The 20,289-nt window shown below is 42.4% G+C and overlaps 1 protein-coding gene across 6 annotated transcripts in view; it reads left to right on the top strand.

The window, feature by feature from the left end:
- The window catches only part of plekha4.S (pleckstrin homology domain containing, family A (phosphoinositide binding specific) member 4 S homeolog), a 64,366-nt gene that overhangs the window by 12,130 nt on the left and 31,947 nt on the right, over positions 1-20,289 (top strand). The window contains exon 2 of one of the 6 annotated variants that reach the window (XM_041571628.1): positions 4,113-4,238. The exons of 4 other annotated variants lie outside the window; for them this stretch is intronic. The gene's annotated coding sequence lies outside the window, so the exon portion shown is untranslated. Of the gene's footprint in view, positions 1-4,112; positions 4,239-19,270; positions 19,292-20,289 lie in introns of those variants that run through there. One more of the 6 variants, XM_041571631.1, reaches the window with a different exon arrangement.

Raw genomic sequence — 20,289 nt, 5'->3', positions numbered from 1 at the left:
TTTGAAAAAATGTTTTTTTCCCATGACCGTATCCCTTTAAGGTGACCATACATGGGCAGATTAAAGCCGCCGATATCAGTCCTTTAGACTGATTCAGCATCTTATCTTACAGTGAATGGAGACTTTCGACGGGTCTCCACGATCGATATCAGGCCAAAAATCAGGCAGATATCAATCAGGGAGATTTGATTTTTTTGGCGATGGAGGACTGCATCGGTTGATGTGGTCCTATGATCCATTGGCACCCATTCTCTTCTTTGTAATCCAATCTTTTGGCTTAACCGATCTATCCCTGCTGTGGGTGAGCATATCAGGGAAAGTTCCGCTCATTTGTAGAGGTCACCAAATGAGCAGATCCATTGCGTATGGCCTCCCTAACTCCGCTGAGACAAGCAGCACTTAAAGTGGATATAAAGCAACAATGAAAGTCTGAATAATGGAAGAAAATACCATTAGGGCAGAGACACACTGGCAGATTCGGGGAGATTAGTCCCCCGGCGACAAATCTCTTCTTCTGGGCGACTAATCTCCCTGAACTGCCTTCCCGCCGGCTACAATGAAAGTCACCGGCGGGAAGGCACTTGAAGCTCTTCGTTTTCCAAAGTTGCCTCCTGAGGAAACTTCGAGGCGATTTCGGAAAACGAAGCGCTCAGAGTGCCTTCCCGCTGGCGATTTTCATTCTAGTCTGTACAAGGCAGTTCGGGGAGAGTAGTCGCCTCGAAGAAGTGGAGATTTGTCGCTGGCGACTAATCTCCCCAAATCTGCCAGTGCTTGCATGTATATATACACATTCACCCTATATTTGCAGTGTTTTTAAAGTTATTTGTAAATGCAAATAAAAGTCTTTGTTGATCACTTTATGCACTTTATGTCGGTTTTGTCTCTTGAGACAATGTTGTCTTGCATTCTTCTTCTCATGTCTCTTAATCAGACGGTTTCTGCGACATTGTTTCAAAAGTCACAAGCACAGGGACAAAGAATAGAAAGGGACAGATACCATACTCCTTTGAGTAACAATCACAATAGCTTTGCCACCAGTGGGAATTGCAGTCCATTTTGGAAAGTTGCTTGGAGTCACAATTTCTTCCATAGAGCTAATTTTTATTTTTTTTGGTTTAAATCCCCTTTCAATATGCATGTCCATATACAGAGGAGGAATGTTGTTAGCAGGCTGGGTGCATAGGGTGCTTATTCAGCAAACTGATGTAAATGGTTAATGCTTTCTTGAAGAGCTTTTTTGAGTGTCTTTATTGTTGAAAGATCACTGTCCCTTTAACAAGTGTTGGCACCTTACGGATGACTGAGGAACGCTGGTGGTTTGATGTGAAACTGGAAACCCCTCTGCTGCATGATGTCTGAGCAAAGCAATGTGGTGTTTCCACTTTACAGGCCTATAACAAAGTGAGAGGGTGGGGGTCCAGCGTGACTTCCAGAAAATGTCCTCCGAGGAGAGTCGTATTTGCTTTCACAGGTCGCTGCACTAGTCTTGCCCCCAACTACAGAACTGCTGGGAGCGACTTTTAATTACCCAGTGAATCCATCCGAGGCCTCTACTGCTCCCTGTTAACTGGCACATACAAAATGGAAGCCAGTAGGAAATGGCGTTCTAGAGCGGCGTAGCGTGAAAGAATTTCCCCCCTACCACATTGGTATCCAGCATGGACTTTCTTTGCCCACACATGCAGGCGGTGCTTAGTATTTGTATAACATTCCTGAGACCCTACAGGGCCGGAAAAAAAAATCAGAAACGGTTTCTGTAAATCAAAAGAGAGAAATTATAGTTATTCCTTTTGACAATGGTGTCTTCAAGGGTCATGTGGGAAAGATGGTGCTGTGCAACACTGGATAAGGGTTTGCTTGTCCTTTAATATATCCCATTTACGCAAAACTTCTCTACTAAAATAGTTTCTGGGTGGCAGGATTTGTATAGGACGGCAGAACATTTTGATTGGGTAACACACAGAAAGGGGGTCGGTGAGCTAATATAAGGTCCAGCTGTGAAATGTTAGGGTTAAATATGATGGATGTGTGTGTATATATATATATATATATATATATATATAACAAACAAGGGAAAGTTGTGCTCACCACTAGTTTTTAAAATCATTAGGCGGGGGTGCAATGAGGGTGTGACCACAAAAAACATATAGACAAATACAAGATTCCTCTGCACTCAACCCATTATCAATATATTTAAGACAGCGACATTTTGTGCATACTGCTACTGAAAAATGCCTTACCCTTTAAACAAAACAGGGATTGTTTGTCCATATATTGCAATATATTTAAGCTGGCCAACTACGTCAAAGTCATCCCATATCTGGCCAGTCCTATGCTCAATTTTCATCTGATTCATTAAGAATTCTATGGTTTAATTATACATTTTATAAAAGGGACGAATACGTTTTACCTGCAACTTGCTAGCTGCTTTCAAAGTAAAACTCCCAAACTTGGCTGCCCTTTTATTAGACACCAGTGGGATCACCTGACTATAGTTGGAGGGGGTGGGAGCTACAACATGGAGCTGGTCACTGCTCCTGTATAACTATAACAAACAAGGGAAAGTTGTGCTCACCACTAGTTTTTAAAATCATTAGGTGGGGGTGCAATGAGGGTGTGACCACAAAAACATATAGACAAATACAAGATTCCTCTGCACTCAACCCATTATCAATATATTTAAGACAGCGAATCTTGTGTGTGTGTGTGTGTGTGTATATATATATATATATATATATATATATATATATATATATATATATATATATATATATATATATATATATATATATATATATATATATATATATGTCCGGTACAGACGCCAATTACTTATTGTGTGGGAACATAATACCATTGCAAACTAATATCTGTACCGGATCAGTTATGCAGAATGCTGGGGACCTGGGGTTTTCTGGATAACAGAGCTTTTTGTCATTTGGATCTCCATACAAGACAAGTCTACTAAAAATCATTGAAATGTTAAATAAACCTGGTAGGATTGTTTTGCTTAATAATTAATTAATGATTAATTATATCCAAAGTACTTTTCTTATTACAACAGCGAAAAAGGAAATAATGTTTAAAATGTTGGATTATTTGGATAAAATGGAGTCTATGGGAGATGGCCTTCCCTAATTCAGAGCTTTCTGGATAACGGGTTTCCATATAAGGCACCTGGATATGGTTTATGAGTTGCCTTATTAAAATAAGGGGGTCTGCACTTTCTAGGAGGCCTTTGGAGTGATATTTTAGATCTTAGGGGGTTATTTTCTGGCATGAGCCGTCCATACATGAACAGTCCTACTTGTCTGGCCAACCACGTGGCCCCTGGGATGCTGGTTGTAGCATTGGCATTGGTTGGCTTGTGTATGGCAATCTGTAGGTGCTAAATCTTGCCAGTTCTGTTACCCCTAGCAACCTGTAGGACAGGGGTCCCCAAACCTTTTAACCTGGGACTACATTAAAATGTAAAAAGATTTTGGGAGCAACACATTTGCATTTGAGACTTACCCAAGCTAGTATGCTTACTATTTACATTTGACAGGGCTAGGCCATTTTTATCCTTTTTTTTGGTAAAGGGAGGGGGCAAACTGTCTGAACATTTCCCCCCCCCCCACTCCGTATAAACTCTGCACATCAACCTGCAGCTGCTGTATGACCTTCAGATTCCACACTCACCCTGGGGAATTCTGGGAGTTGTAGTTCAACAGCAGGTAGGGGTCGAAGGTCAGGCAAACTGCGGGGTCCATTCATCCAGATTGTAAAGCTTGGGAGTTAAACTTCAACCATATAAACAAACAGTGGGTTACCCATTTATTTGCTCAGAAAACACACGTTGTGCTTATCGCAGTGGATAATACAAATCTCACGTATTGTGTGGCATTAAATCCTTGTTATATATACATTAATTACACTGATTATATTTACTCCAATCTCTCTCTCTCTCTCTCTCTCTCTCTCTCTCTCTCTCTCTCTCTCTCTCTCTCTCTCTCTCTCTCTCTCTCTCTCTCTCTCTCTCTCTCTCTCTCTCTCTCTCTCTCTCTCTCTCTCTCTCTCTCTCTCTCTCTCTCTCTCTCTCTCCTGCTATCTTGGAAAATGTGACAAGATAGCAGGATCTCCTGTTTCCATTCCGTATGGACGTAACACTCTGTAGAGAACAGCTGCGTGGGTATCTGGGCTCGTTCTCACCCGTGTCCCCACCCTGTTGGCAGAGGAGAAATAGAGACTGGCTGCAGGTTGGTATCTAAGGTGCCATCTGAACAGCAGGCATTCGGCTTATACAGGGGTAACATATTTATGCCTCAGTCTGTTCAGCAAGGACAAGTGGAAAGGTCTGGGGATTGCATGGGCACATGTAGTTCAGCCTTTATCTTAAAGAGGTTATTCACCTTTAAATTTTAATATGATGTAAATGTGATGTTCTGAGACAATTTTCAATTGGTCATTTTGTATGATTTAGTTTTGTTCATCTTCTCTTCAGCTGGGAATTCCAACAGCTATCTGGTTGCCAGGGTCCAAACTACCCTAACAACCAGGTAGTGGCTTGAATGCAAGACTGTAATAAGAAATAGACCAGGATAGACAGATGAGTAACATATAAATGACAAGAAAAACGAAGGCAACCAATGCTTTGGTAACCCGGTCGGGCAACACCGCCCCCCCCCTCCCCGCGTGCTTGCATACATACATACACGTGCATCATAACTTAGGTGCAAGGAGAAGTTGAGGGGCATTTGGGGCAGGGGAGGGATGGATACAGGAGGGAGGGATGGACAGAGGAGAGAGGAAGGTAGGGACGGACGGGAGGGAAAGAGAGAGAGAGAGGGCAAACGGAGGGACAGGGAAGGACGGACAAGGGAAGGACGGGCAGGGAGGGACAGACCAAGGAGGGAGGGATGGACGGACAGGGGAAGGACAGACAAGGCAAGGAGGGACAGACAGAGGAGGGAGGGATGGACAGGGGAAGGAGCACGGGCAGGGAGGACAGGGGAAGGACGGACAGGGCAGCGAGGGATAGACAGAGGCGGGAGGGATGGCTGTACAGGGGCCGGACGTATGGACAGGGCAGGGAGGGACAGACGGGATGGATGGATGGACAGAGGAGGGAGGGTTGGACGGATAAACCAAGTTTAAAGTTGCTAAGAATTGGGTATTCTACAGCATACTAAAAGTTATCTTGAAGGTAAACCACATGTTTAAAACAGGTTGGATAAGCAGTGGGCTTAATGCAGCTTAAATCATTTACCCTTAAAAATACCCTCCCTCCCTCTCTCTCTTAGGTTGTGCCCCTTTGAGAGTAAAACAAAAAAAAATGTACTTTTCAAGTTACTCATTAATACAAGGAGTCAATGTTAACTACAGGAAGATATTTTTTTCTGGAGCTAATTGCCATTTCTCTGCTCTGTTGAGCTGTTTAATTCCCCGGCCTGTTTGGGCTTTGTATGTGGGAGTGAAAGAGGATCTGTCTGCTCTCTGTCTCAGCTGAGCTCTCGGAAATGATGAGTGAATGCTTGTGGGTGTCTCATAAATCCTCTGACCTGAGTTGTTCCTATCACTTCAGGCTTGAGCGGTGATGCCCGCAGGTGCTGTTTACCTGGTCTTTGGATCAGCCGCCCGACAAGGTACAACAGTTCAACAAAAGAGTCTTTGTGCAGCCTGGACAAATTGTATGAGAGTCAGACAACAAATGCTCCCTTCCCCCTTTTTTGTGGGGAATTCATTCAGTCGTCTAACAAGAAACTACACCTGAAGCTGGAATATAATTAATAGAATAAAGATGTCTTTAATAACAACAGCGGCAGAGTCTTGCTAAATCTTAAGATAGGCTCCCGGTTTTGGAGCTGGCACATTAATGAGTTTAATGACATGACTGCAGTGCAAGTGATTCTGGGATAAGTTCTAGGTGTGAGTCAGCCGACCTCAAGTTCAAAGCGACAGAGAGCACTAGGCTAATGTCTTGTTGTGTGTCTCTTGCACTCGTTTGTGTGATTTTTATTTTGTCCACGTGTGAGCAATTCTGAAGTGGGCAGAGCAAGAACCAACCTGTAGACAAACCTAACACTTGACATAGGGCTGGAAGGGCTGATAATCTTTGCAATTAAAAATCCCACACACATTATTAATGAAGGACGATTAGGGGAATGGGCAAAGTGTGCCAATGTGTAGTTACCCATGTCCAGCACTAGACTGACCGGAAACCAGGAAAAAAAATCCGGTGTGCCCCGACCATCATGGGCTCAGACCAGTTTCCCTCGGGCGCATGAGATTGAGCACCCCATTGACCTCCACCGCCTAGTCGAGAAGATAAAAGAAGGCACATGGGGGGGATAGGGTTGCGGCTGGGGGCCCACAAGGGTGGTGAGGGTCCAGGGACTGGTGATTGAGCCTCAGATTCGGCAGTCCTGCTTGACCTGGACCCACCCAGTCCGATGTTGCCCATGTCCATTGCTTTCAGACAGGCCCCAGAATGGAGTGCTTCTACATGTGTATTATACCTGTTTGGTGTCAGGTGCCACCAGATGCAGGGTCCAAAACAATAATTTAAGGATTGACAAAGGGCCCTGTAAAGGCCCGAAACATTGCTACTTAATTTCATGAGCAAATAAACATCCTTCACCAGTTTAACTGCATCAGTAGTGCCATTGGTGTTTGTTTTTCTCAATGTCTTTCAAATAGGTGACCTGTAAATACTACCTTCTGACTAGTTGCTATAGATGACTAAAACTGTTCAAACTTAGCACCTGTCTACCTCCCAACTGTCCTGTTTTTTTTTGCGGGACAGTCCCGATTTTGACAGCTCAACCCGCAGTCCCGAATTGTTAGGCCCTGGACAAATGCCGTTTTCGCCGCTTTGCTGACTGCCACGTTAACGCTAGCAGTATTGTACCATTTCCTAAGCTTATACCGATATCGTAGCTACACGTGCGGAAAATGCAGCGGAAAAACGTGTGCCCACAGCCTTACTGAAAAGTCCCGACTTTCTCTTTGATCTCCTGCACTTAACAGCCGGAAAAAGATACAATGTTTCTAAAACTTAATTGGCTTTTGGCAGAGAGCCCAGAATATGTGGCAGGTGCACTTAGATACATTTGTAACAATTTAAGATAAGCAAAGAAGCAAGTGTAACAATTTAAGATAAGCAGGTCTCTTGGGGGAAACTGTGACTTGCAGCTTAAATGGCAATTCACCTTCATTAGCAAAACTGTACAACACATAAAAACCACAGAAATGTGTTCAAACTTTCATAACCTGCCAAATTTTGTCAAATGAACATGGTAATTAGGGGGTGTGGTCAAACATTTTCAGATCGTTTTGTCTTTCTATTTCCAAAATGTTGGAAGGTATGCTTATATTATTATAACCCCCCCCTTTCATTATGTGCCAGGTTCCCACTAACAATCATTGATAGTGATCTGTGACAGTTTCCCTACATTTATAAGTGACTTGCCTAAATCCTGTTTATTTTTTAGTAACACAGATACTTTGGGCTATGACACACTTGGCACCCAACAGCTGGTACAGATAGTCACGTTTAAGATGCCTGTGGTTAATGGTGAGTCACTATCAAGATAACGTCTGACTCACCAAGTCTCGCATCCCAATGACATCAATGAGCATTTCCGGTGTTACCTGCAGTACATTCCATGGATGTCAATGGGAATTAACAAAGTCCACACTATGGAAATCACCACCTAATATCTTCCTCTTGCATCTGATGCAGTTATTGCCCAGGAAACTTTATATGTAGTCTTGTTGGCCCTATTGATGTTCATTTAGCTACTAATCCTGTGAGGTTATCAGGCTTATCACCTTCCTCAGGTGCTTGTAGTACAAGCACCTGAGGAAGGGCCACTGGGCCCGAAACATGTCGTGCACTGGTTTTGAATAAATGAATCACTAATCAGCAATTGGTTCTCCAGAGTCTATTCTTTATATTGTGAAAGTCACTAGGTCTGGCGGTGCCTAACTCTGAAGTTGAACCAAACTAAACAACGATAGGACTACATCATCCAATAATTCATATCTTTGAACAATGCATTCTCATCCTATTGAACTAGAGCAGTGATCCCCAAACAATTCTCACCAACCCCTTGGATGTTGCTCCCAGTTGCATTAGAGCAGCTGCTTATGTTTGAATCCTGGCTGGGAGGCAAGTTTTGGTGCCTAAAAACCAGATTTATTGTCATATAGAGCCTCTTGTAGACCACAGGCCAGTCCACGTGGGACCAATCACAGCCCATAGTTGGTACCCCAGGACCTCTTCCTCGTTTTGCTCCCTAACTCATTTTAATGTGGCTTGCAGACAGGGTCGGACTGGGGGCCCACCGGGGCTACTGCCCCTGAGGCCCCTCTGCTGCGCTGGCGTGCTGCGGCGTGTGTGCGGGCACACTGTGCCTTGTACCCACTCAATTTTTTTTGCAGCAACCGCTCGACAAAGGGAGGTTGCGGCATTAAGAAGTATCCAAATCGCAGATCTGGGTGCGGATCTGGACCGTCGGGACCTACTGGGTTTTTTCCCAGTGTCCCGTTGGCCGATTCCGACCCTGCTTGCAAATTAAAAGGGACCCTTAACCTACAGGTTGCTAGGGGTAACAGAACTGGCTTGATTTAGCACCTACTGTACAGATTGCCATACAGGGGGGATGACCAATGCATGATGATGCAACCATCGGGCCGGGGGCCACTTGGTTGGCCAGGTGAGTAGATTGACAGCTCATGCCTTAAAGCAGTGATCCCCAACCAGTAGCTCGTGAGCAACATGTTGCTCTCCAACCCTTTGGATGTTGCTCCCAGTGGCCTCAAAGCAGGAGCTTATTTTTGAATTCCAGGCTTGGAGACAAGTTTTGGTTGTATAAATACCAGGTGCACTGCCAAACAGAGTCTCAATGTAGGTTGACAATCCACATCAGGGCTACTTAATGGCCAATCACAACCTTATTTGGCATGGAATATTTTTCATTCTAGTGTTGCTCCCCAACTCCTTTTACTTCTGAATGTTGCTCACGGGTTTAAAAGGTTGGGGATTCCTGCTTAAAGTATCCCCCTCATAGAATCTCCTGTAGGCTTCCAGTCCACATATGAGCTACCAAATAGCCCTTATTTTGCACCACCCAGGAACGTTTTTCATGCTTAAGTTGCTCCCTGGCTCATTTTACATCTGAATGTGGCTCACAGGTAAAAAAAAAAAAGGTTGGGGAGCCCTGAACTAAGAGTGATGTAGCTGACGTAGCTGTGCTATCAACCAACAGCAAACACACTCATTAATATATAGCAATACAAATAAACACATACTCACTCTTGCATACAGCTGATAGGTATTTAAACAGTCATATATACTCACAGGGCAGCAAACTCTCATACTGACATGAATAGTGTCACTTGATACACACACACACCATTACTTTCACTTATACACACACACTCTGGAGGTTGGAGACACATGTATATACTCACAGACAAACGTTATAGAGACACGCGCATACCAGCATGCTCATGGGAATACGGACATGTCTATACTCACTGCAAGCTTATTAACCTCTGCTGTACTTATTAACCTCTGCTGTACTGCTATCAGATCTGTGCTTGCTCTTATAGCAATTTGGGACAATATATATATATATATATATATATATATATATATATATATATATATATATATATATATATATATATATATATATATATATATATATATATATAATTTTTTTTATTTTTTTTTTTAAATATTTCTGTGTCACCAGCGAAAGACAGCAGTAGGGACAAATGATTAAAGTGCAGTTCCATCTGGATTTCTTTTGGGTTTCTAATTGTTATCAAGAGTAAGGTACATTGTATAATAACGATAACTCGAGGATATCTAAAGCTCTAATGACAATAGGGATGCACCGAATCCAGGATTCGGTTCTGGACTCGGCCAGGATTCGGCTGAATCCTTGTGCCTGGCCAAACCGAATCCGAATCTTAATTTGCATATGTAAATTAGGGGCGGGGTAGGGAAATCACATGACTTCTCGTCACAAAAGAATAATTTTTTTCCACTTTTTCCTTTTCTGCCCCTAATTTGCATATGCAAATTAGGGTTCTGTATTCGGCCAAATCTTTCACCAAGGATTCGGGGAGTCGGCCGAATCCAAAATAGGGGATTCGGTGCATACCTAAATGACAATCCCAATTAATGACCGTGATTTTTGTCGAGAGGAGACAAATTGGTTCACCAGTTCACATGCTGGAATAATGTAGAATCACATTTTCCAGCTTGATCCACAGCTCGTTATATAAGATTCAATTTGGCTCTGCAACAGTTGCAACAGAGTGGCCACCTTTTCAAATCGTTGTGTAGATTTATTGAAGCTTCAATATAACTACACTAAGACTTGTTTCTGCTAGACATGCTGGAATGGTTTATCTACTCATGCTCCATGTCAGCCAGTGTATGATGGATTGGCAGATGAGGAAGAGATGAGAAGCAACATGGGTGGCCATAGTGTGTATTTGTATGGTTTCCATCTGTTCAGGTACCATAGAGCACATGTTGCTCCCAGTGGCCTCAAAACAGGTGCTTATTTTTGAATTCATGGCTTCGAGGCAAGTTTTAGTTGCATAAAAACCATTTGTGCTGCCTTCTTCAGGCTGCCAGTCCACACAGTAGCTTCCAAATAGTAGGGATGTACTGAATCCAGGATTCAGTTCGGGATTCAGCCTTTTTCAGCAGGATTCCGATCAGCCGAATCCTTGTGCCTGGCCGAACTGAATCAGAATCCTAATTTTCATATGTAAATTAGGATTAGGAAAAATTGTGTGATTTTTCTTCACAAAACAAGGAAGTAAAAAATTTTTTCCTTTCCCTCCCTAATTCGCAAATGCAAATTAGGATCCAGTTTGGTATTCGGTTGATTCTTTCACAAAGGGTTCGGCCGAATCCCAAATAGTTCATTTGGTGCATCCCTATCAAATGGCCAAGCACAGTCCATATTTGGTACTCCCAGGAACTTGCTTCATGCTGGTGTTGCTCCTCAAATCTTTACATTTGAATGTGGATCATTGGTTAGAAATGGTTGGGGACCCCTGTCTAAAGGCTCCCATACGCTGGCCGATAAAAGCTGCCGACAGTCGGCAGCTTATGTGTGTGGGGCCATCCTATGGGCATCCCCGATTGATCGGGCAGGGTAAATAAAATCCCGTCGGATGGCGGCCACATCTGTTTGTTGATGCCCCCATATTTCCTCCATTTGGATCCGATCTTTGGGTCCTAGGGCCCACGATCGGTCAACCCGATATCACCCACCTTAATTTGGGCATATCAGGGAGAGATCCGATTGTTTGGTGACATCGGGTATTGAGTAATTTATGGCCACTTTTAGTTGCATACTTGCATAGCTCAATAGCCAAAATGTGATACTCGCTGATATATCCCATGACTTTTGTGTGTCCACCTTAAGGGCTCTGAGTACTTTTGGTGATGCTTTTGTACTACAAGGAAGGTTCCTCTATCTCAGTGTTCATCTATCTCAGTGGGTTTTCTGCCTTACTGAGCACATGAATCAGTAGTTGGTTGGTGAACTACCTGTTATTATTATTATTATTATTATTATTATTATTGAGGTTCTGTTGAGAACCTGCTAGGACAACACTTTACTATGAGCAGTATCTAGAATTCTGCAGAAAATGCTTCTAGGAGAGCTAAAACTCCTCATCCAACTCTGCTCCTCATTTACCATTCCCCACACTGCTTGGGTTTTGGTATCCTTTGGTATCTTTTAAAATGTAGAGGGTCTCCGTAATGCTCCTAAAGTTCTTCTATTTTTATCCTGTTGGGAAAATATTCTGCTGCTTGGCCTATAGAAAGCATGAGAATGCTCAACTGTCAAACCCTTGCTCAGTTTTGATTTCCATCGGAGGCAGCTGAGCCCACCACCAGGCATCAAGTATTGAATGCTATAGGTTAAACAGGATTTGGGGGTGGTTCTGCTAGACTTACATACTCTTCCTTTATCATCAGATTTGTGCAGCGCTGTGTTTATTATGGTAATGTCTGCCAAGTGCCGCCCCTGCAATTAAAGAAGAAGCTTCTGTTCTCTGATGGGAAAAACAGCACGAGTTGTGGGTTGTGATGTTATTTTGCTCTGATGCACTACACAATCCCAGTGTCGTCTAGCACATTTCACTCCATAACATCCCTCTGTTTGGAGCAGATACAACAATGCAGTGGGTGGGAGAGATTTGTTGGATCATAATTCGTCTTTGTCTTTGTTACTATGTTAATTTTGAGTTGGAATCCTAATGGCTTCTATTTCAAAGGAAAGGGCAGAGCACTGGGCTGGATTCTTCTCCAGCTTGTATGAAGATTAGAGATGATGAATACATGTATCAAAGGTTTCATAAATTCTTAAAAAGGATGCCAAGATGGTGATATCCATAATGGACAAATGGCAGGGCATTAACAGCAAACACGGGCACAATCAGGGCCAGACTTCTAAAAATAGGAGGGCACTGGCAATTCAGTGAATTCTGAAAGTCCATGAATTCCAACGTGCAGTCCTCCAGCTGTTTTTGAGCCAAAAGTCAAAGCAGTCATAGCATCCTTCAAGAGTCAACTGAAGACTAAAGTTTGCCATCCCTGATGCTTATAATGAGAATCTCAAACAATTGTTACAGAATATAAAATAACCATTTACTGATGCTAAAGGCAATTGTCCTTTTTGCCCTACCCCAAAATGTTGTGTGTTCACAGTTCTAGTAGGAGGAGGTGCTGCTACTGCATAGCCTTGTGCATAATTTCTTTGTACAGTAGTCTCTGTGCATTATGGGAGTTTGCTGTAGTGATTGCTCTTAGAATCCTCATATGGGTTGAGGCATTTCTAAAAAGAATGAAACTATGTTTGTGCAAAGGTGGAAAAGGTAAAGTAAAGGTGGACCATGTGCACCTCTATGGATGGACCACGATTTCAGGCCTTCTTTTTGTATATGAACACCTTTATTTTGTGGTCTAAAGCAGAATACTTATAGGACCTGCACTTGATGCGGCATATGTTGTACAATGGGTCATATATGCCATGACTAAATGCTATTGTTGAAGGCCAGAACAGTCAGATCTTAAAAGGGGGAACTATGACTTTTCTCTATTCCGTGTATGTTTATGCACCATGTAGCCACTGAAAAGCTTATGAAAATGTTCACTTTGGACTGATCTATCAAATGACCCATACCCCAGGTTTATAGACATGCTTAGAAGGTCAAACTGTATGGACAACATCTGCCAGATTAAATCTGGGCATGTATGTCTATCTTCAGTGCACTTTAAGGACTTCTTGTTGGTCACTCTAGGGCATGGGCGCCCAACCTTTTTTACCCGTGAGCCACATTCAAAAATAAAAAGAGCTGGGGAGCAACACAAGAATGCAAAAAGTTCTTGGGGTGCCAAATTAGGGCTGCGATTGACTATTTGGTAGCCTCCTATATGGACTGGCAGCCTACAGGAGGTTCTGGTCGGCAGTGCATCTGATTTTTATACAACCAAAACTTGCCTCCAAGCCTGGAATTCAAACATAAGCACCTGCTTTGAGGTCACTGAGAGCAACATCCAAGATGTTGGTGAGCAACATGTTGCTCGCGAGCTACTGGTTGGGGATCACTGCTCTAGGGTCTTAGGATCAATTCCAACAGGCCATTATCTACTCTGTATGTTCTTGCATGGATTTTCTCCCATACTCCAAAACCTAAAGGCAGGGGCACATGTTCATTTTAAAATTGACCCTAGATTGGAATCTCCACTGGAACACATGATGTATAAATTCAGGACAACATTGCCCACTATAAATTAAAAAACAATATTGTACCTAGGTATCCCCATCTTCTGCATTTTTAAGGGCAGTGGCATACTGAACCTTCCAATATATTTCGCCTTTCCCACTATAGTGGGAAGCAGAATCCAGAAACTGACTTTGAGACAAACAAGCTTTTGCATGTGTTTATAACCACGTCCATCTTTCCCATGCATTGGACCAATTATGTTACATCCACTTCTACAAGAAGTATGTGGAGATAAAACAGAGAAAGAACCGAAATGGATAGATCTGGTTTAGGTTTCTTACATGGCCATTTGGATGTTCACCAGATTCTATGCTCTCCTGCCGCCGTGCACCACAACTACCAGCATCCTCAGCCAGCCAGTGGAGTGTCAGTGTATGCACTGGATGAAGATGCTGGGCAATGTAGTTCAGAAACCGTTGGCTGGTTTGACATCTCTGCTATAAACACTGTAATGCCAGAGAAGCAAAGAGAGAAGGAAACAGATGGGATGGAGAATTGGCTGAGGAAGGGAAATTACTCTCTACCCTGATTAGTCACATGACTTTCGTAGAGAAGAGAGGGGGGTCCTGAATTTTTCACAGATATGTTTCAGTACATGAGCGAATATTATGGCCAATGGGAGTGGCGTGCCTAGCCATGCACAATTGCACAAACATTGATATATCCCTGCCCCACACAGTTGGTTCTATTTGAAATTCTTTTACCCCACGCAGCCTGGACATATACTGCACTTTCCCCATGAGGTTGAATATTAAATAGGTTTCATATGTTGTGGAAATCAACTCTGTGAAGCAGTATAAAGGAATCGCAGGATTGCTCCACCCACCTTGTAATGTGCATGGGATGTCGGATGCGAGTCAGAAAGCCTTCTCTGCTCTAGCCAAACCATTTGGGGAGTAAATTACATGTTGGAGTAGGTAGCTTCTAAAGGATACAGATGTTTTACTGTCTTAATTCATCTTAACAAAGGGTAAAACCACCATCTGTAGATCTGTACACAGCTGTCTGAACACAGATTCAGTCGAACAGGCAGGTTTTTTGGGCTAGTGTCCGTACAGCACCCCCTCAGCCAATGTTCCTAAATCTGCATGGTGAGTGCACCTGCTCGGGGCTTGGGAACAGCTTTATGCTGTTAAACTGAGGAGCAGTAGATCAGATGCAGAATGTATTCTCATGTTTTGGTTTCTAGTTTTTTTTTTTTCCCCCTTTGGCTCCCAGCCTGGTAGCGATTTTAATTGGATTTTCCCTGTGTGCGTATGGATACTTGCAGATAATCTTCAATCCTCATGGAGAAAGTTGTGCAAGGCAAGATTAGTTAGTTATCAAAATCATCATCATATTAAAGTAAACTCTTCCTACAACACTATTGTAACCATAATGCATCCCGCTGCTCTGTAGATTGTACACCCCCCCCCTGCTCCTCAACTCTCTTTACATTTGAATGTGGCTTATGGGTAAAAAAGGTTGGGGACCCCTGCTCTAAAGATACGTGTTGTTGTTGTTTTGGTTTTAATACAAGAGAGATTTTATTTACACAATATTTTGGGTGTGTAGAACCATACATTGGAATCCTAAAAATGACCCATTTTGCGGTGTAGTTGTAATACATCACTATGTCGTAGATTGCTTCCTTCTTAAAGCATTAAGCAGTGTAAGGGCACAATTTGTTGGATCCATAGAACCTTCCGTCTCTGCATAGCTTCATTTGTACCCAAGGGAGCTGCTATATGGCTTTACACCTAGCCCCATTAGAACAGAAACCCTAGTAGTCGTAAATGGAAGATTTAGTTATCTGTGTAGAAGGCTTTGGCCAAGACAATCAATATGGCAGTTCCTGTGTGCAGATAAAGGGTCTTTCTTTGCTCACAGTCATGTCTTCAGTACTTTACTGCCTGTCCGAGCAGAAACAAATATGGTTTGCTTAGAAATGCTTTATATACTCGTGTGTTCTTAGGTGAATGTATAAATTGCTTCTAATGACCAAGCCTTGATGGTCTGGATACATATCGAGGTTCTGATAAAACAGAACCTGGTGGTTAGACTTTTCTCCTTCTCATCTGAGCTTCTATCATATCTTCTTTTTCCGCAAAGAGCTGATGTGGGTTCCCATGGTGAATCGCAGGACACACACACACATTCTGTTTGCTATTTCTCAGAGTTGCAAATGGAAAGAGTGGGAAGATAAAGGATGGAACAGGGAGAGGAAAGGGCCAACTCATTGACAGCTGGTGCTACTGAAATAGTTTAAAAAGGCAGCACCTGTTAGAATAGAGCTGTTACTAAAGGCTTGTTTCGTTAGAGAATACACTTGGCCAGGACGTTATTCCATTCCAGGCTGTTTCTCTTTCCTCACTTAATCACACTATTACCTACAGTTGTTATAAAATGACATTTGTACACACATTTTAAGCTAATGTCACATGGGATGGTGTCCACCAGAGGAGAAGAACTCTAACACCCTTTTGCTACTCTTCGTTAACTTTAATGGAAACAATATAAAATGTTGACTATGAAGATTTTCATTCATCCAGGTCATGGTATATCTAGTATAGGTAAATCTAAAACAACTGGACTTGCTGAGTAATCAAGGAAGACGTTTCACTACTCATCCGAGCAGCTTCTTCAGTTCAACTGTTGAACTGAAGAAGCTGCTCGGATGAGTAGTGAAACGTCTTCATTGATTACTCAGCAAGTCCAGTTGTTTTAGATTTACCTACACTTGATATAATATAAAATGTTAGAACATTTAAGTTTCCATTAAAGTCAAGAGGGAGTAGGGGGTGGTTTCCGGTATTTGTCCACCTGTGGAAAGACACCAAGAAGAAACTACCCTATGGGAGGGCTGCAATAGTAAGGTGGTTATATCACATCCACCAAGTGTCTTTTTGGCCTACTCGGTGGCACCAAAACAGACAAATGTTTCCTTTAACGGGAAGAACCCAAAAAGATGAACACTTGAACAGCCCTACGATTTTTGGATTCCTTATAACTGATACACTATTAAGGATTGTTATTAGCAAATGTGTATATGATATTATATTGATAAAAATTGCATCAGGAATTTCCAGCCTACACCCCCTCCAGCTTTTGCTGACCTTCACCTCTCAGTATCCCAGGACAAGCCAGCCTTGTGGCTTAACCACACACCCCTGCTGAGATTACTGGCTTATAGTGAGAATGAATTCACTGCAAACTATTTCTCAGTAATGCTTTATTGACTTTATGTGGGATTCAAATGAAATAAAGGATGGTTGGCAGATAGGTGTTGCTCAGAGCACTGGTGTTTGAAGGCCGTTTGCTATCATTATCAAATTATTTGGGCTGAAGTCATTTACTCACCAGAAGTGGTCAGTTTTACATAACCTTCTTTAGGATGCCAACCTTGTAATATATGTCTGTATCTGCTTTGAGATACAGGCAATCATTTTTGTAGCTCTCTCTCTCTCCTCTCCCTTGATCCTGATCAAGTGGCTGGTTGACCAGCTCTTAAGTAATTATTAAGTAATTAATGGCTGCCCCTCCAATGCTCATAACTACTGAAAGGGGTCAAGGGTGGCCTAACGCTCCAATATATACATACTTGTTGAAGAACTGCTGTCCCTTCGAGCACTAGGGAGTAGGACAGCCCATGACGGCTGAACTTCGAGGGGAATTGCAATCAAGGAAGAGGAGAGGAAGCTGCAAAAACAACTACCTGTATGTCAAAGCAGGTACAAAAGTTTTAACAGATATAAATCACAAACTTTAAGTTATAATAAGTTATTTGTGCTAAGGTCCCCTTTAAGGAGGTCATACATTAATAGATATAAACTGCAAGTTCAGGCTCTTCCGATCAATTCGGCAGCTTATCTGCCCATGTTTGGTTGGTTCAAGGGCTGAATCTCCTTGATCTGACTTCTGGCATAGCAGCAATTATGCCCGATGTTTAGTGGCTGCATCGGTGAAAGATCTGCACGTTTTCCGACCTCACCAAACAGTCAGATCTAATAATGTAGGGCCACCTTTACTCATTCTGTGCATGCAGACATGTAAATGGTTTTGCCCCGTAAAATCCCATACAAGTGAGCTGTTGAGATCTGCTCAGATGAACTCAATATTCTCCATTTTGGAAGCTGGCATTACTTGTTGCTTAGTAAAGATCAGCCATGGTTAGGGTGACATAGACCAAGTATCTTATTTCTGATTCTTGTAATTCACAGCACTGAGAAATTGTGCAATATTTCCCCATCGCAAGCCACACACAGCAGTTTGTTCACTGCCAGGGCTGGCCCGCTCCCACCAGTCCACAACAGCTGTTTCTAATATTTTTGGCCTTGTGGCCAAAGGGAGATACTCCCTAAAGATTTGTATGTCCTATGTCACACCAATATCTATGTGCAAAGTTTATATAGTCCTTATGATTCGATTAGAAGTTCTGAGGTTGCCCTACCAGTAGGTGGGACCTGGACCACAAGCAGGGTGTACAGAGTTACAACCATGTCTAATTACAGGATAATGATTCTGGGAGAGCTCTGTTTTTGGAGTCGGGAAATGAAATGTGTTTAGAATTTGAGGAAGAGTGTTCTTATTTAAGGATCATTTTAAATTGATTAAATTTTTAATGGAGTGTTCAGATGACTCTTGCTCCTAACATTTCACCAGTCTCTAGAATGGGGGTCTCCCAACCCTTTTTATACATGAACCACATTTAGATGGATAAAGAGTTGGGGAGCAATGCAAGCAAAATGTGCTGTTGGTCATCTGGTAGCCCATATGTGGACTGGAAACCTATGGCAGGCTCTGTTTTGCGGTACAACTGTTTTTATGGAACCAAAACTTGCTTCCAAACCAGGATTTCAAAAATAAGCACCAGACAGAAAGGGGTTGGTGAGCTATATGTATGGCCACTACATACAGTACAGTCCAAATGTCCTGCAGGTACTCCCAAACATTTACAACACAATGTTTGTAATGATTGATCTAGAACATTGTCTGCAAGGTCCTGATGGGCACGGACTAGTCTTGGTCTTTCCACTTAGATTAGGAATGTTGAATTGAAACCAACTCTACCACTCATCAAAGAGAAACTGTCGCTGGTGCAATTGCAGATTTTCCAGAATGCGCCAGTCAACTTGCCCAGACTACAAACTTCACAAGGTTCCCATCTTCCCCTTATCTCTGCAACATTACAGTCTCCTCTTGTCAAGCCTCATAACAACTCACCATAGCTCAAAAATAACTCTTTGATAAATCATATCTTAGAAACCCCTCCACTAAAATAGCATTCATGTTCTAAATCCATCTTTGTTATTGCAGCTTGTTTCTTCAGCTGTGTATCAGATCTCCTGTGTGCCCTACTTGCCTGAATTTCATCATAATGTGTTTGGGGGCATTGTCCAGCCCCAATTTCAAATCTGTCAAGGGGAAAATATAAAAAAACAAACTGCATGCTGTTGCAGCCTTTCTACATCCACCGCCTGAATTGAAGCCTAATTTGAAGGTATTTGTGATGCCCTTGGAGCATTTTGTTGGCCCCTTCTGCATTTGTTCCTTGTTCTCATGGTGTCTTGAAAGGAGTTGTATGTATTTACTGTGGGTTTTAGGGGCATGCTTTCTTATTTGAGGAAATAATTGAATATTTTCAGTAGAACAGTGCCAAACGTGTAAAGACATTGGCAAATAGACAACTACTTTTGTTTTTTTGACTCCATGGTTCTCGTGAAGGGGTATATGAGTGTTTTTTCTTTAATGTGTTTTTCTCCTCAATGGTGTCTTCCTTCATTACCCTGGGATTTTTTTTTCTGGGACACTGCTTTGGTTTAGGTAGGTTCTCCAGATGTTGCCCTTGACTGGCCTTAAAAATGGATTAATGTTGGGGGAACCTAAGGCAAATAGACCACTACTTATGTTTTTTGTCTCAATGGTTCTCATGAAGGTTCATGAGTGGTTTGTCTTTAATGCATTTTTTTTTTTGCATGGGTTCTTCCTTCATTACCCTGGGATCCTCTTTTATTTATTTATTTTTTTTGCTTCTGGCTTTAATCTGGGGCACTGCTTTGGTTTAGGTATGTTCTCCAGTTTTTGCCCTTGACTTGCATAAGAAAAATGGATTCATGTTGGGAGAACCTAAGTGCTCTCAGCGGAACTGCTTACAATCCCATTTTCAAGTCTACATGGCACAGTTAGCAGGTCAGTGCACTTGGCTATTCTTATGTGTCACCAGATCAACTAGTGACAGGTCAATGTGTGCCCACTGTAACAGATTAGCTGTTGTAATGCTAGTGGCCAGGCTTTTAAAGGATAACTTATTACCTCTAGGAAATCTATAAATAAGCAAGGCAGTGTTGGAAGCTGGCCAGCATGACACCATTTGCATAGTCTAAGCTCTTTTCCTGCAAAAGCTATTAAAGAGCAAATGAATGTTATATATTCGTCACAAGAGAGTTCTGGGCCAGATAATGCACATGTACTGAAAGGAATTGTCAGCTATAAAAAGTA

Source organism: Xenopus laevis, chromosome 7S (assembly GCF_017654675.1).
Source record: "Xenopus laevis strain J_2021 chromosome 7S, Xenopus_laevis_v10.1, whole genome shotgun sequence".
In the NCBI taxonomy this organism is placed as follows: domain Eukaryota; kingdom Metazoa; phylum Chordata; class Amphibia; order Anura; family Pipidae; genus Xenopus; species Xenopus laevis.
The sequence above is the reverse complement of the archived record's forward strand: the minus strand, read 5'-3'. Positions and strand labels throughout refer to the sequence as shown.